This window comes from Lathyrus oleraceus, chromosome 2 (genome assembly GCF_024323335.1).
Source record: "Lathyrus oleraceus cultivar Zhongwan6 chromosome 2, CAAS_Psat_ZW6_1.0, whole genome shotgun sequence".
In the NCBI taxonomy this organism is placed as follows: domain Eukaryota; kingdom Viridiplantae; phylum Streptophyta; class Magnoliopsida; order Fabales; family Fabaceae; genus Lathyrus; species Lathyrus oleraceus.
Window position 1 is genome coordinate 340,881,222 of NC_066580.1, and position 19,680 is coordinate 340,900,901.

The 19,680-nt window shown below is 39.1% G+C and overlaps 1 long non-coding RNA gene across 1 annotated transcript; it reads right to left on the reverse strand.

Moving 5' to 3' along the window:
* Nucleotides 1-16,423: 16,423 nt before the first annotated feature.
* LOC127119414 (uncharacterized) lies at nucleotides 16,424-17,975 on the reverse strand. Its single transcript, XR_007802804.1, has 2 exons — nucleotides 17,351-17,975; nucleotides 16,424-16,808 (listed from the first exon to the last, which is right to left on the reverse strand). It is a non-coding gene; the product is annotated as an uncharacterized LOC127119414 (long non-coding RNA).
* Between the last annotated feature and the right edge of the window lie 1,705 nt (nucleotides 17,976-19,680).

Here is a 19,680-nt window from a genome sequence, read left to right on the forward strand (position 1 = left end):
GATCAACCGAGAATCAAAGGGTTTGTTATGAGTCACGAGCATGGGTCAGGTTAAGAACCATCCCAAAGGGTTTGTTATGATCGTATTGTAAATTGAAAATCCCATTTCGATTTAGGTGATGAATACTTTGTATCTCTAATTTCATTTGCCATGATCGTAGGATAGATCTTTGATTATTTTTCATTGATTAATCCCTTACCTTTTGAATCGGTTCTAACCATTGTATGTACCTACATATTGATTATTCATCCGACTTTGTCTCATGCTAACTCGTTTGTTGTTTTGTGTCCACATGTCGACTTTGAGATGCAAGCTCACTCCTAGCTAGCCATGCTCCTAACCATTTCATTTTTCATTCAATAGCTTTGTATTGTTTGAAGTACCATGTAACTTGTATTTTCCTTTCATGACTTTAGGTTGTATTGTGTAGATCCCCACATTATGGGTTAAATGTTCCCCCTCCCCTTAATCATGTAATAGCTTAGATTTATTGCTTCCTAGTTAGTCCACTATGCATGTTAATAACCAAGATAAAATACAAAACGATAAACCAAAGCATTTCAAAAGAAACAAAAAGTACTTGATTCAACGTCAAGTTATTTTCCGAATAAAACTCACACCATTGCAACGTGAATACTCGATCCAACGTCAAGTATTCTCCATCCACTCCATGATCCACTATTCATATCTCTTCTCCATTCTCTTCTCAACCTTATCCTATCTCTCTCCTTTATTCCTTCACTCACTACTTTTCATAATAAATTCAACCTTTTTCAAAATATTTTCATAACAAATTGGAATGCCAAATAGGGTGTACGTGTTTGTACACAACATTCAAGTAATTGGGTTGTCATCCGTACCTAGCCTGAGGACCCGACACTTGACTTTCCCCCTTAAAACATCTAATGATTCAAACAAGTTAAATCTAGGTGCCATGAGGATGAAAAAAAGTAGTTAGGACTTCATTGTTCTCTCAATTCTCAAGTACTTTGATCATTGACCGTACTTAGTCAAGGGTCAGATACTTGTCGCCCTCTAAGTTCCAATGATTAGACTTGCCAAACTCTTTTTACAATTCAAATCTCTTTTTGGATGAAAAAGAGTGGTTAAGGCAACATTGTCCTCTTAACTTCCGAGTTATTGGATCGTTGACTGTATCTAGCCAAGGGTCTGATGCTTGTCTCCGTACATAAAATCAACCCCAACAAATCAAATCATCTTTTGCCTTAGGGCTTTCTCTTCAAAACATTTCAATAAGGATGTGTTACTTCCATTCTACCGTGAACGAAGCTTAAGCCTCCATGTGCGAGCAAGTAATGTTTAACTGCTAGAGTGTGAACCAAGCGTATCCACTTTACCGCAAACGAGCAAATACTTTCCGCTCCCATGAAAGAGTATACAAGCAAGTGAACAGTAGCACGTGAACATCAATACTGTTCAGTAAAAACAACCAAACAAATACTCCATTTTTGAGGCGAACTACGAAGCTCTGACTTCCTTATTGCACGTATGAGGATACGTAGGCACAATGGCCCAAATCCTTGGCGAGCACACTAAATTAAAACTTATTCTCTACCCACCTTATTCTTTCATCTCATTCCCGATATCAAGCAACATACAGATATATAAACATCCGTATGCATTTGATACGAGCAAGTGGTTCCCATGGAGTACCATGGATGTGAGGGGTGCTAATACCTTCCCCTTGTATAACCGACATCCGAATCCGCTCTTAGTTGCGAGACCATTTCTCTCATTTGGGGTTTTATCGCTATTTTCCCTTTCCTTTGGAATAAATAAAATCCGGTGGCGACTCTGTATTTTTTGCGGCGCTTCAGATGGCGACTCTACTGGGGACAATACGGAGTTCCCATAAGAGAGTCAAGCCTAGCTTGCCTGTATCCTTTTCCTTGGATGTTTATCTTTGTTATTACTTGCTTTATTTATCCATTCCTATTATATATCTCTTGTTGTGATGTTGTGGGATTAGATATATTACTTGAGTGAAAAGCTCAATACACAGGCTTAGAGAGTATACATAAGATATGAGGGACTTTGTGTTGACCTATCGGACGTATTTGTCTTGAGAGGGAGACACGAACATCCCACTTGGAATAGATTCTTTTTGGAGCTTTGCTGGCACATGAGTCACGTTCACGCTGACAACCATCCTTCCAAGGAAAGTCCATGACTCCAAAGACCTTAGACAACCCATGGCTTTCTAAGTTGAGAGAAACCTCACTTAGAGGAGATCATCCTGATGGTATTGTTAAATCACAAGTTGTCTTGTGGCGACAATGATACTTTCTCCTCATGATCCGTGAATCTAAGCATCTTCATAAGTCTTAGTACTCACATGGTGAGGGGACATGGTTGTTTCTTGCAGGGAAATAAACCTTCAACCTACCCTGAGCTCCACGATCAGATTTTCAAAGATGTTTTGAACCCTTGGATCCATGATGTTGCATGGTATTTCATCACATCATTCATCATATGCATTCCTTTGGGAACATAAAAACATGTTGCATTCATAATTGCATTTCAACAAACCTACTCAAGAAGACTCACTGTTGTTTGGCCTTTGTCCAGAACATGCTACGGTCAAGCTGACTTCCCGACATTCATACAACATGCGCCATAATCTGAAGCTTCTCATGGATCAGTGGGAGAAGAATCAAGCTATTATGAGGGAAGATATGATCGTTGTGAAAACCCAGATGGGTCAACTTGTCGAAGCCATACAAGCTTTGGCTAGAGGACAAGAGGAAATGTGTCAGGCTAATCTGAGAGCTGCCGCTGCCAACCCTGTTGTTGTGACAATACCAGTGAATCCCCCAGAAGGAGGTAGTACACCTATTATAGCTCAACCACCTCCCGAGAGAGTCCCAATGTATCAAAATGTTGCTCCGATATTCAACATCCCTGTCAATGGGAGAGCTCAACCTGAGATTGACGATCATTAGGATGCTTTCTTCACTACAAGGGTTTATTCAGTATATGATGCTTTTGGTCCTTCTTCAGCTGACCTCGAACGAAGATTCTGTATGATGGAGAACAAGCTAAAGGCAATAAAAGGTCCTGATACTTTTGGGTTAGATGCTGCCGACATGTGCCTAGTGCAAGGTGTGAAAATTCCTCCGAAGTTCAAGGTTCCAAACTTCGAAAAGTATCAAGGGATCACCTGTCGAAAGACCCACATCCTAGCTTTTGCAGAAAGATGGCTGCTTATTCTGATGACGAGAAACTCTTAATGCACTTTTTCCAAGATAGACTTAGTGGGGCTTCTCTGGAACGGTATATGCATCTTGAGAGCACGCATATACGAACCTGGAGGGAAGTTGCTGAAGCCTTCCTAAAGCATTATCAGTATAATTTCAGACATGGCTCCCAATCGGACTCAACTCCAAAGCCTTGTTTAAAAGCCAGATGAATCATTCAAAGAATACGCCCAACGGTGGAGAGATCTAGCTGCCAGGGTTTAACACCCTCTTCTTGAAAGAGAACTGATAGATATGTTCATGGACACCCTTTAAGGGCCGTATATTGATAGAATGATTGGAAGCACTACCTCGGGATTCTCAGACTTGGTCATTGCTGGCGAGCGAATCGAGAACGACTTGAAGATCGACAAGATACAAGATATATCATCTGTGGCCAATGGAGCAAAGAAATCCCATTCTGGATTCCCCAAAAAGAAGGAAGGGGAGATCAATGCTGCCACAATATCCAAAAGAGAAGTCGGGGCCTACCAAATGCCATATTATTCGATGGCAGCAGTAGCACCTAATCCGTATCAGCAGCCAACATATGTTATCCCATCTGGTCCTCCAGCAAGGAAGTATCAGCAACCTTATGCTCCTCAACAACCTATTACTTTGCAAACTACTATCAACATGGTAGACAGGGACCAAGGAGGCCTCCCAGAAGGTTTGATCCGGTTCCCATGCCATATGATCATCTGCTAGCTTATCTGCTCAAGAATTCTTTGGTTCAGCTAAGAGAAGCTAAGGCTCCTCCAGTACCTCTCCTGCCCATGTATGACATGAACGTTAATTGTGAGTATCACTCTGGGACGCCAGGGCACTCGATCGAGAATTGTAATGTCTTCAAGCATAAAGTATAAGACTTGATTGACTCGAAAGTTATATCGTGTGCGCCAGCTGTTCCAAATGTCATGAACAACCCCACACAGGCCAGCACATCTGCAGTGCTATAGTCAAAGCAGTGGTAGATCTGAAGAAGTTGTGTCTGTGGGACAATCCCATCAGCTGCTGCCAGTACCAAAACCCCAAGCTGTGGGAGGAATAAGGCTGATCACTCCAGTAATCATTAGTCTGTTCAATCATTTTTCATGAGTAATTTTTCTTGTTTGTCATTTGTAACATTCACTTGTAATAAACTCGTTTGTTTTTGAATAATAATGACATTGAAATAAATATGCATTGTTTTGAATAAACCCATTCGTGTCCACTCATATTTTCCATCGACATCAAACTTTGGTTAAGCGAAATCAAAAGAAGGAGGATGAAATTGAAAAACACTATATCACTGCACGTACGCTTTTGAATAGAACCTTGCTGATGATGTAAGGCATTGTTTCAAATCCCCAAACACCAGAGATATAAGGAAGATAATCCCTAGTTAACCCCCTCGAGCCAAGGAGTAGGAGTTTCTTTTTTAATATAAAACCCTCCATCTTAAACCGAGGCAGGGTAGTCATCAGCTAAGCCGAAACTTGAGAACAAGTGACTTAGACAAAAATTAGGGCATCCCTGTGGATTACAAATCAAAGTCTATCCAGCAAAAGTAGGGAATAAAAAAATAAATCATACAAAGAGGAATCATAAGAAAATCCTCAGCAAGAACAAAACCGTGTGGCTACAAACCAAATAGAAGGTACATGACTGCCACTCTAAAAACCTCGTGGGGTTCGTTTTCACTCCCCAAATCCCTTTTGGAAGACAGGCGCTTGTATCGAACTAGCTGAACATAGGATTGGAGAACATCACGAAGAGTGGGTGGGTTGGGATAGGTTTGAGCCTTAAATCCTTTCTTTCTGAAACCGTGAACCAGGTCACGTTACAACCCTTAAAAGACCTAACTGAAGCAGGGTTTAGTTCGAAAGTGTGTCTTAGTCAGTACAATCGTGTTAAAACTGACTCCTTAATGATTTGCTTATCATCTGCGTTGGTATCGATACGACATTCTCATTAGTGGTTCATTCGCTATATGTCATAATTCCAGTGAACAAAATGGAATTTCAAAACTAGCATAAACATGACATTTGCATTATCATTTCCAAAATGAACTTGTCTTACTCGTGAGTAAGCATCTGACATCCAGAAATCTTCCACAATGAACATGAATTGAAGAACTTGATGATTCAAAAGTGCGGAATGCCTTAGAGCTCCGTTGATCCGGGGCAAGCCACTTCTTTTGATAACACAAGAGCAAAAATCTGAAGACTTTGTTTTGTAGAAAGACAAAACTGCTTCAAGATCCGATCAATCAAAAGCAGTAACATCGAGAAATCTCTACAAGATCCAGTCGATCAGAAGTAGTCACATCGAGATACGACAAATCTCTCTGAAGACCAATTAATCAGGGGCACTCCCTCAAAGATCAGCCAGCCAAAGGCAAAGTTATTTCAAGGCTCATACTAGGGTAGGCCACCCCAAGAGCACAAGAATAAAATCCATCCGAGATCATTAATTAGAGGAATGTAGTTCCAAGACACTGGGACAGGTCGGATTTAGATGATCCACGACAAAGTTTCTTCACAACTTGCGACTGGGGCAATCCATGCAGATACCCAACAGACTGGGGCAAGACTATCCAAAGAGAATGAGGTTCTCTCCCTGCCTGCGAAATCTTTTCAGACCCAGCCTGGGGCATCAGAAAGTCCATGTCAGATTCTTCCTCCAACAATATCAAGAACTCAGGTGTCGGGAAGTCGTGTGAGACGCAACACATACCCTATAAACCAGAAGCCTTGCAACCCAAGCCAATTCTTCTCAGTATTCATTACATCATACCCAAGATTTGGGCATCCGTAAATCTTCATATCATTGCATAAACCTGTCATGCATAATCCATATCATTCTGTTCATATATATCATCCAGCATAGCATGAAGCTCTCTAACAAGAAATAAGCAAGCCTAAAACTCCCTTGGCATTATTCAAAAACCCATTTTCGTTGGCATCTTTCCACAATCCACCCCGTTGTCATTACAAGATATAAATAAATGACCTGTTTGTTTGATCCTTGAAGAGCTCCTAGTCAGCAACTCCGATAGGATTTTTCGAAGTCATTCCTTTTTCGCTTACCTGTCGTAAGCATGTAGCCTCCTTCGTGGAGATGATTTCATTGAGATAACTTTCCTTCCGTGAGTTTATTTCGTCGCTTGGTGCACGAAATCACGTCTCCCCCTCATTGCCTTTTGCACGAGAAGGGTTGTCTATGTCAAGACTTTGCCTTTTGATTTGTTTTGAAATACCCAATGTAGGTTTGGTGAGTCCCGGGAAGGGTAGCCATGTTTCGAAAACTTCTTCCCCGTCGTAGTGCCTATGGGATCCCCTGAGGTTTTCGTGCCTACAGCAAAGTGCCCACTTGACATAGTCTGCCAAAGCCCAGATATTGTTTGACAAACATCTTGCAAAGTCCAATCCCCATTGGCAAAATCCTTTTAAACTCAGTGCTTACCCGGTAACCCTCATCTCTCAAATCAGAAACCAGTTAAGCACTCGTCAGTGTCTATCACTTTTTTTCAAAACCCGTCAGTTTTAATATCCCAACAGCGTTTGTGTTAACCTTCTTCTAATACTCATATGTATTGTTTGCCTACACCCGTTTGTGTTACTTTTTCTCGATACTCGTTTGTATTGGTCTCCAACACTCGTTTGTGTTAAACTTTTTCCCGATACTCGTTTGTATTGGTCTCCAACACTCGTTTGTGTTAAACTTTTTCCTGATACTCGTCTGTATTGGTCCCTAACACTCGTTTGTGTTACTTTTTCCGATACTCGTTTGTATTGGTCTCCAACGCTCATTTGTGTTAAACCTTTTTCCAGATACTCATTTGTATTGGTATATAACACTCGTTTGTGTTAAAATTTTTCCCGATACTCGTTTATATTGGTCTCCAACACTCGTTTGTGTTAAACGTTTTCCTGATACTCGTCTGTATTGGTCCCTAACACTCATTTGTGTTACTTTTTCTGATACTCGTTTGTATTGGTCTCCAACACTCGTTTGTGTTAAACTTTTTCATGATACTCGTTTGTATTGGTCTCCAACATTCGTTTATGTTAAACTTTTTCCCGATACTCGTCTGTATTGGTCCCTAACACTCGTTTGTGTTACTTTTTCCGATACTCGTCTGTATTGGTCCCCAACACTCGTTTGTGTTAAACCTTTTTCTGATACTCGTCTGTATTGGTCTCCAATACTCGTTTGTGTTACTTTTTTCGATACTCGTTTGTATTGGTCCCCAACACTCGTTTGTGTTACTTTTTCCCGATACTCGTTTGTATTGGTCTCCAACACTCGTTTGTGTTAAAACCTTTTTGATACTCGTCTACATTGGTATGCTCATTTGTGTCAAACCTTTTTTCTAATACTCGTTTGTATAGGTCATTAACGCTCGTCTGTGTTGATTTGCTTCTCAATACTCGTCTGTGTGGATTCTCAACACTCGTCTGTGTTTATCCTCCTTGAAAAATAAAATCATACGTATTGATTCCCTATGTCGTGTCAATTCTTTTTCCAATACTCATTGTATTGAGATTTTAACCTTCCTTCATTTGGCTCATTGCTTGTATTCGTTCATACTAATCCTCCCGTTTTCAGCCATGCTGGCCTCATCACTCGTTTGTGTAGACCTCATCTTCCTGCTTAACCCTTTGGTTAAGAAAATCTTAACACCCCAGCCGTCACATCAAAGTCCAGGTTCCACCTGGAAAATCATTTCTTCCCAAATCTTTCACCCTTTCTCCCCAATGGAAAATTGTTCTCAGCACTTTCCAGGGAGCTTTGAAAAAAAACAAAAATAGAAAGAAAGGCTTGTTAATAAAAAAATGGAGAGCTTGTTGTATGAAAAAAAAGAAGATTAACCATACTGCATTAGCATCTTGCATATGTCATGCATCTCTAACCTTTTATAACTATCCATTTCACAAAAATAACTTTTCGATCCCCAGCAGCTGCCTTTCACAAAAGCTATCTTGTTCACCCTATACCTCAGTGGAGAATTTCTTTACGACCTATCTTCACGTTTCATTTGTTCTTGGTGGGCAAATTTTTCAATATTTTAGTATTTAATCCTCTACTACCTTGAATGTCTGGAAGTTGTTACTATCCATACATTCAGGTTTGAGAAGATTAAATAGGGGCAGTTGTCATACCCCAAAATTCACCCTACCTTTCATAAGTTCATCTAGGTCACTAATCCTAAACATTTGCATATCCTGATAAGCATTTGTTAGTACCTTAAGATTGGCATTAATTTTGTAAAACAAATAATGTACTCACCTCTGTTGTTTTAATATGTTGGGTTGAAGAAATTCAACATCTGGACCAACATGTCATGTAAGATGTCACGACATCGGGACTATGACATCTCACATGTGTATCAAACTGAATCAGTTAATTCTGGTTTGGTTTGTGATTAATTAGGAGATCTGGTGAATATCCTATCTCCTATGTGAAGATCTTGAAGATTCAATCAGAAGATTTGGTGAAGATATTTGATAAATATACAGTTTCCAAATAGGGAGATCTTTTAGGAAATAAAAGATTGATTGAAGATCTTGATTGTAGCAGAAGATTTCTGCCAGCTCTGTAACAGCAAAGAAGAAGATTTGCTGCGATTTTTGAAGGCCCAAATCTAGTTGGGTGGTTAGGTTATAAATAGGAGATTGTAACCTAGGTTTTGTAAGCCTCAAACAATGTAGAAATTAGGGGTATTTGTGAGGTAAACCTCTCAACCTGTGGGAAGGTTACCAAGTGTTTCTCAGTGCTTGAAAGCATGAGATTAGTTGTAACTCAAAGCCTGTAGGCAAGAGTGATTATGTTCTTGAACGAAGCTGTGAAGCATGTTCAAGATGTTTTGACATTACACGGTAATTGTAGTGATAGGAATGGAAACTGGAGGTTTCTATCTAGGAGTTCCTAGGTATAGATTGCATTGGGTAGGGATTAAGTGAGGAGTTGTAAACGGGGGAGTTTAACTCTGAATTAATACTGCTAATAGTGGATCTTCTTCCTGGCTTGGTATGCCCCCAGAGTAGGTAAAGTTGTATCGAACTGGGTTAACAGTTACTGGTGTTTTTACCTTCTGCACTCTGTAATTTATCTGTTATAATTCAGTCTGTTTCTAGTCTGTTTATGAAGGGAAGAACAGACTTGACACATAGCCTGCAGTCTGATTGCAAAACAGAATGTTATGACATTCATTATTGACTGCTGTTACTGATAGACTGGTAAGTCTGTTACAGTTTATCCATCTGTAATGTTGTGACAGATGATGTTCAAAACAATGTTGAGACATCCCGCTTAGAACTGGACAGGATCAATAATCATAAGGGCTATGGTTGATTTCTACTCTGTGTGTGCACTAGATGGACAAAACTGGATGTTCTTATTTCCATGTTGGTATATTATCAGATGTCTAAACATCTGTGACTGAGTGCATATCAGTACTGGATTTTAATTATTATAACTGTCTTGCTGTACTAGTAACAATGTTGGATCAGATGTCATGACTTCGTGTAGAACATCTGAACTCTGACTATACCAGAATTTCAATTGGTATCAGAGCAGGCATCCTGTTCTGTTCCTGGATGAGATCCATGGGTGATACTTTCTGGTATCTTGCAAGGAGTTATGTCAGTACTGTTGTTGGAACCTGTGGAAGGTTCTGTGATTCCCATGGATGGTCCCTTGAAGTAGGTGGTTGGACTATTCATGACAGGAACTATGTGTACCTGTCTCTGGAGGTTGGCAATTGGCCTTTACGTGGAACAGTTGTGCTAGTATTGAAACATATTCAAACTTGGTATGTTCTTGGAGGCTGATCTAGTGAAGTGTGTGGTCATAGGTTGAGTTGTATTATGATTTCCGCTGCATAATACCTGGCAAAACTCAAACTCTGATGTAGTTTCCCCTCATGTGGATGAAAGGCTCCTGTGTTCAAGATTTCATCATAATCTACTGAAGATGTCAAAGATACTTGAGTCTCCTCAAGTCCACTCATGATGACGTTCTCACTTCAGGATGGTAAGAATCACCTGATCACTGATTCTTTTACTCTCTTGGGTAATGTATATGAAGACCTTGAAGACTTTCAAGGAGGATTTGTTCCAAGGAGGTGGAACTAATGTTCTAGGCGATGTTAGAACATGTTGTTCAACAAGTATGCAGCTACTGGTTGAAGAGCAAATGTTTTTAGGTGTCAAACAAAGGGATACTTGTGTCTGGAACCTACTCCTGACCTGGAAGAGGAGACATCTGTGGGAGCTAAGTTGACAAGGGTAGGGTCAACTATGAGTATGCTCAAGAAGGTCACTTTTAGAAGTTTGATATCTAGAAGTGGAGCTGGTTGAAATGTGACATTGTGCAACCTCATGCTGTCTGTCTTGGATAGTTGCTCCTGGAAGTACTATGTTGTGTTGGAAGACATGTCCCCTGGATGTTAGAAGTCAATAATGGGGCAACCTGATTGCTATATCATTTAAGAGGATTAGGACCATGAATCTTGTAATTCAAACACCACGCTCAGAAGTGGCAGTTCTTTCAAGGAGTGAGAATATTAAGATTCAGAGATTGGTTGATATAGTATGCTCTGGCAATGCATATCTACTATTGACGAGTATTGTTGTCCTTCACCAGCACTTATGGTCAGCTGGAGTCTGATTGGTGTGATTGGAGTATGTAGAGGTTTAACTCAGAGAGTTAGTTGCCACCAATAAGGGTGATGTATGTCATGTTGAGACAGTTGGGTACAATGCATGGATATTGGTGTGGAGTTTCCATGATTGTTAATTTGAGGGGGAGTTTTGGTTAACCTCCTCACGTATTGGTCAGCCTAGGGTCTGGTTGGCTGTTGACCTGTGTCACAAGGGTTCTGGTGATTGTGTGACACATTTGCAAGGAAGAATTCATCTATCTCATTCCTAAGGGTGAATTTAATCTGGGAAGATTGTCAAAACTGTTGAGGTACTTGCAAGCAGAAGATGTTGACACTAGAAGAGTATTTTCAAAGTATTCTTATGGTAGAAGTATCTGAAAGGAATATTGGGAAAGGATTTAAGATCAATGTCTACTTGTGTCAAGTACAAGTATTTAATTGATTATCCCTGGAGCTCAAGATAACTGATGTTTTAAAAGATGTTGGAACATCTCATCTTCAAGATCCTGTGCAGAATCACAGGAAGGATAGTACACTGTTTTATGATCTATCACTTTGGTGGCAGCAAAAGCATATGATCTCTGAAAAGGTTTCCTGGCAAGAAACATGTTCAGCCTTGACGTGTACAAGAAGAAGAAAACATCATAATCCTGATGGTGGTTACTTGGATCAGTTTACTTCTGATCTAGGTATGGGAGTGCATTGGCTTATGCACACTGTGGAGTTAAGAATAAGTGGCAGCATTCGTGACATCATGGAAACAGCTTTGCCTTAGGAAGTGGAATCCTTGGTATAGCTGAAGGGACAGTTTCTAACTGGTCCTTCTGAAGACTCATGCATCAGAGTGTCTGAGGTCTTTGGAGAAGAAGCAGGGATTCATCAAGGTGTGAGCTTGGATGACTTAACTGCAAACATGCAGGATGGAGGTTGTTTACTCAAACTTGGTTCCACAATCAAGTCTATGAGAACATTGAACTCTTGTTCTGTGAAGGGAGGAAGTTCTTTCAAGTGGCAGAAGAAGGAGCTGAATTCAACAGCTAGATGTCAAAACACAAGGTTATGACATTTGGTTCAACATCAGAATCTTAGTTGGTGAAGTGGCACATCAACTTGAGATAGAAGGGTCTACTGGGTTGTAGATTGGATACTTCAAGAAGCTTGAAGGTATAGTCTCACTTGGAAGGTCAGAATATCTCTGGGAGAAGTCTGATAAACGTGGAGAGGTCAAAGAATGGCATTTGACTTTTTCATATGAGGATTCATGAAGGAGGTAATCAACCAGTGGCATTTGGTATATCTCAAAAGTGAGTTCGAAGGTTCAAGACAATCAACTTATGGCAACTGATTTTTCTTGAGGAAGGTCTGAGACAAATTACTTTGAGCAGAAAAGTAGTAAGTTGAAGACATAAGAAGGTGTTTCCTTTCATCTCCTGGAGCGTGTGGAAGGAGTTTTGAGCTATCTATGGAAGATTATCTCTTGTAATGGGATGAGAATGTATATGTCCCAATTTTTGTCTAGGTTCAAGCAAATGACTCAGTGATTTCTGAAAATTTTCAGATGGTGTTGTTGGGAATTGGGTTTCTGTTTTGGTTAGAAGAGAGATTGACACAGAGTGTGGATGTGTTCAGCCAAGAGGGTTGAACAGAGGGTGTTCTCTTGAAGACATGAAGATGTGTCTTATGTTTTCCATTCATCAAGTGGTCTGAGTTCTCTTGAATCAGGAAGTCTGTAAAGGTTCAACCTTGGAGTGTTGGATATGTTCATATGTGACCTCCATGTTTCAAGATGAGAATTGGTTGTTCATGACAGGGGGAGTTCTGTCTTTGCACTGCAAGTAATCATCAAGCTTGTGGTCTATGTTTTCTCAGTTAACAAGGTATGGAACCCTGTTAGTTAGTGAGATGTTGTGGTAGTTGTCAAGGCTGAGTGAGCAGAAGAATGTCTGACCAGATGTCATGACATTGCCTTGGACAATATTGTTATTTCCTTTTGAAACCCACAGTCATAAGGGAATATGGAAGCAGATGTCAGTATGACATTCTAGCTGGTACAGGTGCTGGAGCTACAGTAGCTATTAATTAATGTATGCACATATTTAGGGGGAGAAGAAGCACCCTTGTGCATTGAGCAGATTTGTGTGTCTTACTAGTTGCATCCATAACTAGTAATTCTGTTGTTTGTTGCACAGATTTAGGGGGAGGAGAAGTACCCTTGTGCACATGTGTATTACTAGTAGCCATAGCTGGTAATTGTTGTTTTGCTTCTGCTGTTTAAACTATTGTTAAGTGGTTTAACTGCTGATAGTTTACCTTGTGAACAAAAAGGACAGAGTGTTCACAAGATGTCAGATGTGATATCTTAACAGAAGATATCCTCTGTTCCTGCTGGAAGTTGTATAAGGACATGTGGATGTGTGGTGCCAGATGTCAAGCTATCATTGGAGGTATGAAGTGGTCTTAGGGAATGGTGACAGGGAGAATATATGGAGAATGCAGACAAAAGCAGTATCAAATGTTAAGACATAGCTTGTAACGTGTCTGACAACATTTATGGAATAATCTTGGAACTGCTGTTTCTGGAAACAGTCAAGAGCTGTAAAAGGTATTCAAAGATTGTCTGGGATATTGGTGGTGATTCTCTGACTGATTCTCAGCAAATATTTATGAATCTTGACCAAGCATTTACTCCTACCGTTAATTCCTAAGCATGGTCTGGCCTATTTAAAGGATGTTTCAGCACTCATCTTCCCACAAGAGCGACATTTCATTCCCTCTAAACCATGGGGTTTGTTAAGATCTGGGCATACTGCTCCTGGATCTGGTTTTGTGAAGGTGTTATATATAAATGTTTAGCTAAAAAGGGGGAGAGAAACATTGTCCTGAAGATGCACCAGAAGCAAGCAATATCTGGTAGCAAGGAGAAGATGGATTCAGACACAAAAGTCACTAACTGGGTATATCAGTTGTGTCTTGTGATCTGAGTTAAGAAGACAGTTGTGTCTTGTGATCTGAGTTACATTACATATGTACTCAGCATTACATATTCTTCAGGAAGCCCTACTGTTGAGGGGGAAGGGCTGTGGTGGAGCTGATCCTTGTACATCTTCTTCCTCATGTACACCAACAGTGGTGGTGGCATTGGGGCTGTCAAGGACAAAGAGGAAGTGCATACCCATATTGGGTTATTTGTTTTAGCTAAAATTTGCCAAAGGGGGGGATTGTTAGTACCTTAATATTGGCATTAATTTTGTAAAACAAATAATGTACTCACCTCTGTTGTTTTAATATGTTGGGTTGAAGAAATTCAACATCTGGACCAACATGTCATGTAAGATGTCATGACATCGGGACTGTGACATCTCACATGTGTATCAAACTGAATCAGTTAATTCTGGTTTGGTTTGTGATTAATTAGGAGATCTGGTGAATATCCTATCTCCTATGTGAAGATCTTGAAGATTCAATCAGAAGATTTGGTGAAGATATTTGATAAATATACAGTTTCCAAATAGGAAGATCTTTTAGGAAATAAAAGATTGATTGAAGATCTTGATTGTAGCAGAAGATTTCTGCCAGCTCTGTAACAGCAAAGAAGAAGATTTGCGGCGATTTTTCAAGGCCCAAATCTAGTTGGGTGGTTAGGTTATAAATAGGAGATTGTAACCTAGGTTTTGTAAGCCTCAAACAATGTAGAAATTAGGAGTATTTGTGAGGTAAACCTCCCAACCTGTGGGAAGGTTACCAAGTGTTTCTCAGTGCTTGAAAGCATGAGATTAGTTGTAACTCAAAGCCTGTAGGCAAGAGTGATTATGTTCTTGAACGAAGCTGTGAAGCATGTTCAAGATGTTTTGACATTACATGGTAATTGTAGTGATAGGAATGGAAATTGGAGGTTTCTATCTAGGAGTTCCTAGGTATAGATTGCATTGGGTAGGGATTAAGTGAGGAGTTGTAAACGGGGGAGTTTAACTCTGAATTAATACTGCTAATAGTGGATCTTCTTCCTGGCTTGGTATGCCCCCAGAGTAGGTAAAGTTGTACCGAACTGGGTTAACAATTACTGGTGTTTTTACCTTCTGCACTCTGTAATTTATCTGTTATAATTCAGTCTGTTTCTAGTCTGTTTATGAAGGGAAGAACAGACTTGACACATAGCCTGCAGTCTGATTGCAAAACAGAATGTTATGACATTCATTATTGACTGCTGTTACTGATAGACTGGTAAGTCTGTTACAGTTTATCCATCTGTAATGTTGTGACAGATGATGTTCAAAACAATGTTGAGACATCCCGCTTAGAACTGGACAGGATCAATAATCATAAGGGCTATGGTTGATTTCTACTCTGTGTGTGCACTAGATGGACAAAACTGGATGTTCTTATTTCCATGTTGGTATATTATCAGATGTCTAAACATCTGTGACTGAGTGCATATCAGTACTGGATTTTAATTATTATAATTGTCTTGCTGTATTAGTAACAATGTTGGATCAGATGTCATGACTTCGTGTAGAACATCTGAACTCTGACTATACCAGAATTTCAGCATTCATCTCATCTACATATCCATTGTATCGTAAGACATTCCACTTGCATTTAAAAAGCATAAAATCATGGGTTCAGGGGTTTTATCACACAAGGCATGAAATGAAGGTTAAGTCTCTAGGTTAGGCTTCATGTGATGGACGTGGTTGTGTTGGAACTTTTCATCTTAAAGGTATTCATCAGGGAGCATAGCGGAAACCCTAATTATTGGGGGTTGCATCTGATTCGTTTGGTTCATTGAATGATTCAATTGTTTGTTCACAATCCATGGTTCTGATTCAATGGTTAGAATTCATTCAAGGTGCTACAATCGATTGCTTGATTAAATATCATTTGGTTGGTTTTGCATGATTGAGCTTCAAGTCTTGGATTGACATGTTTCATTTGGTTTAAGAACAGTGGGCTACCCAATCTGGTCCATGTTCAGTCATGGTGGGCATTCATATTCATATTTAGTTAAGACCTTGGTTTGTGTTTGGTTCTTTGGATAATCAGTTCACAATAGTCTCAGTTCATCTGTGTGTTGCATTGTCTTCATTGTCCATTTTCATTTTCCACTAGAAAATACACATTTTTTATATAAGTTGACTTTTGGTCAATTGTTGACTTTTTTGTCAACCAATTGACCAAAGTCAACTATCCAACCAAAGTCCTCTTTTAGCCATCTTCATATTTCTAAGTCCATTTTCAATCTTGATTCATTTTTACCTCAAAGCCATGTCCATGTTTAAGGCAAGTTATGTTCATTAATCACTACATAAGCCATACATTACAATCATAACCATAATACATCAATTCCATTTCAATTTCAAATTCCAAAATTTTTACATTTTTTATTCCATTCAATTCCAACTATAACCTTCAATTACATCATTCAAATTCCATTGGATTCAATTTCCAATTCCATTGCTTTAAACCACTTTCAATACTAATTCAATTACAATTACCACTATTTAACAAATGGTTTGAATTCCATTCAAAATTTCCATGCATTTAACCACCAAGATCACATTTCAACCATATACAAATGCATTTAATTACAATAACCGTTTTTCATCATAACCCACAATTCCAAATGCAACATTTTAGTTTCAATTACAACAGAATACCATTTCAATCAAAATTACAAAACTCAATCCATCTGCATGTTTTCGGACCAGCAAGCTCAGTGAGCAATTTTCCAATGGATGTACAATAAGCATGAAATTACATTCCAAGCCTAGTAATCTATTCCAATTTTACATTGCCAAGCTCCGATCCATAGCCAATTCCATAGCCAATCAAATAAACTCCAGAACAGTTCAAGCATTCCATCAAGTAAATCATTAGCCAGAGATCATGAAATCAATTTCAACCTGCAACATGAGCTCAACATATTCATGTAACAATTCAAAACCAAAACCCTTAACAGAAACAGAATATGGTGCACTGCTATAACAGAAGCTAATAAAACTGATAAAAAAAAGTTTCGAGTTTTGCTAAGCAATTTCAACCTCTACTCCCAAGCACCTTCCAACATTCAACAAATTAACCTAGTAGTACATTTCAATTCATTCACCAACCAGTTCATTTCAAACCTATAACCAACTTCTAACCAAACTTATTCAAAAAGCCTTCAACTCATAACCAATTCTAAGAGCATCTTCAAAAAAACTGACTTTGGAAACCAACCCCAAAACACTCTTTAACTGATATGGCAGAACCTCCATAACAACCTGCTAACCGAAAAAATCTTTTCCAACTATCATGAAAACAAAAACTGCAAAAACCAACTGCAAAAACTGCAAAAACTCCTAACTAACTTCCAAACAGAATAACAGAACCTATAACAACCTCTAACTGGTTTCAAAACAGAAAAAGGAGAGAAGGAGATTTACACAACATTTTTTTTACATACCTTCACTGTGATAACAGTATCTCGAACCTCTTCATTGACCAAAAAACCTTCATCTCAAAACCACTTCATAATAGAATTTCTAACCGGCATAACCGAAACTCCAACAAAATTGGAAATGATATAACAACAACTGAACTAATTCTCAAAGGGGGCTCACTTCACTCAATTCTTCAACCATCTTCTATCACTCCATCTTAAAAACCACCCTTCATCACAATCCAAATGACCTTCTCCATAAAACCACAACTCTCCAACCGCAATTCACCTCTTCAATGAGAGCCTCCATCAATTCTTCGACCTCTTCCCTCATCGTCTCCCTCACAACTCTTCACCCTCACCGAGATCTCCAACCAGCCTTCTTCACCCACTTCATCATCATTCAAAAAACCTTCAAACCTCACCCTCTAACAGCTTCACACACCTTCACCCTGCAACACACAGCAGAACCTCAACACCTCACGAAGAAAAAACCAACCCTGAATCCCAACAAAAACAGAAGAAGCAACACGGAAAGAAGAGGAACAACGCTAGCATGAAGCTCCCCGCGTCGGATCCATTTCGCGTTTTGAATCGGTGGCTTGAAGAACATTGCGCGTGGCCTTTGTTTAAACCCGGTTCTTGGTTTTTGGGGGAAGGCTTGGGCCTCAGGCCCACGAAATATCCATACCACACCTCCCAATCCGTTATACACCCCCATGGCTCATTGATTTCTTGCTAATCATTGTGTTAAGCTTTATTTAATTTAGGATTAATTCTGATTTCTTTTTGGATTATCATTGGTCATTAAGTTTAGTTTAGATTTAATTAGAACCTCTCTTGAGTTTTGATAATTAGGGGTGAATATAGTTTTTATCAATTAGGATAAACTTTTTAGGTTTTGAATCATATAGTCTAATTAGGATTAGATTAGGTTTAAACAAAATTCTTTAGATTAGATCAAATTTTTCTTCTTAGTATTACAAAATTAACACTCATTTGATTAACCATGTCATAAGTAGAATTTAGTCATTAGGTTTTGATATTTCTTTTTGTGGATTTTTGTGTGGATTAATATGGTTAATCATCGATTTTACCATGATTTTCCCATTAGATTAATTTACATTCAATTGGACTATTGTGTGATTGATTTGTATAATCATGTAGGTTAGAATTAAATTCTTGATCTAGGTTGTTAATTTCCCATTTGATTAGTAATTCCTAATTCATGTTTAGGTAGATTTAACCTTTAGAATCAGTGTTCACTTTAATTGTCCATTTAATCGATTTCGTTGGCATTATGATCGTATTGTAAATTGAAAATCCAATTTTGATTTAGGTGATGAATACTTTGTATGTCTAATTTCATTTGCCATGATCGTAGGATAGATCTTTGATTGTTTTCATTGATTAATCCATTACCTTTTGAATCAATTCTAACCATTGTATGTACATATATATTGTTGCATCATTCTCATTCATTCGACTTTATCTCATGCTAACTCGTTTGTTGTTTTATGTCCACATGTCGACTTTGAGATGCAAGCTCACTCCTAGCTAGCCATGCTCCTAACCATTTCATTTTCATTCAATAGCTTTGTATTGTTTGAAGTATCATGTAACTTGTATTTTCCTTTCATGCCTTTAGGTTGTATTGTGTAGATCCCCCAATTGCGGGTTAAATGTTCCCCTCCCCTTAATCATGTAATAGCTTAGATTTAGTGTTACTTCTGTTCTACCGTGAACGAAGCTTAAGCCTCCATGTGCGAGCAAGTAATGTTTAACTGCTAGAGTGCGAACCAAGCGTATCCATTTTACTGCAAACAAGCAAATACTTTCCGCTCCCATGACAGAGTATACACGCAAGTGAATAGTAGCACGCGAACGTCAATACTGTTCAGTAAAAACAACCAAACAAATACTTCATTTTTTAGCCGAACTACGAAGCTCTAACTTCCTTATTGCATGTATGAGGATACGTAGGCACAAAGGCCCAAATCCTTGGCGAGCACACTAAATTAAAACTTATTCTCTCCCCACCTTATTCTTTCATCTCATTCCCGATAGCAAGCAACATATAGATATATAAACATCCATACGCATTTGATACGAGCAAGTGGTTCCCATGGAGTACCATGGATGTGAGAGGTGCTAATACCTTCCTCTTGCATAACCGACTTACGAATCCGCTCTTGGTTGCGAGACCATTTATCTCATTTGGGGTTTTATCGCTATTTTACTTTTCCTTTGGAATAAATAAAATCCGGTGGCGACTCTGTATTTTTTGCGGCGCTTCAACGTTGCACAAACGTCGCCTTGTTGAGATTATCAATAGTCTCCCGCAACAACTCCAA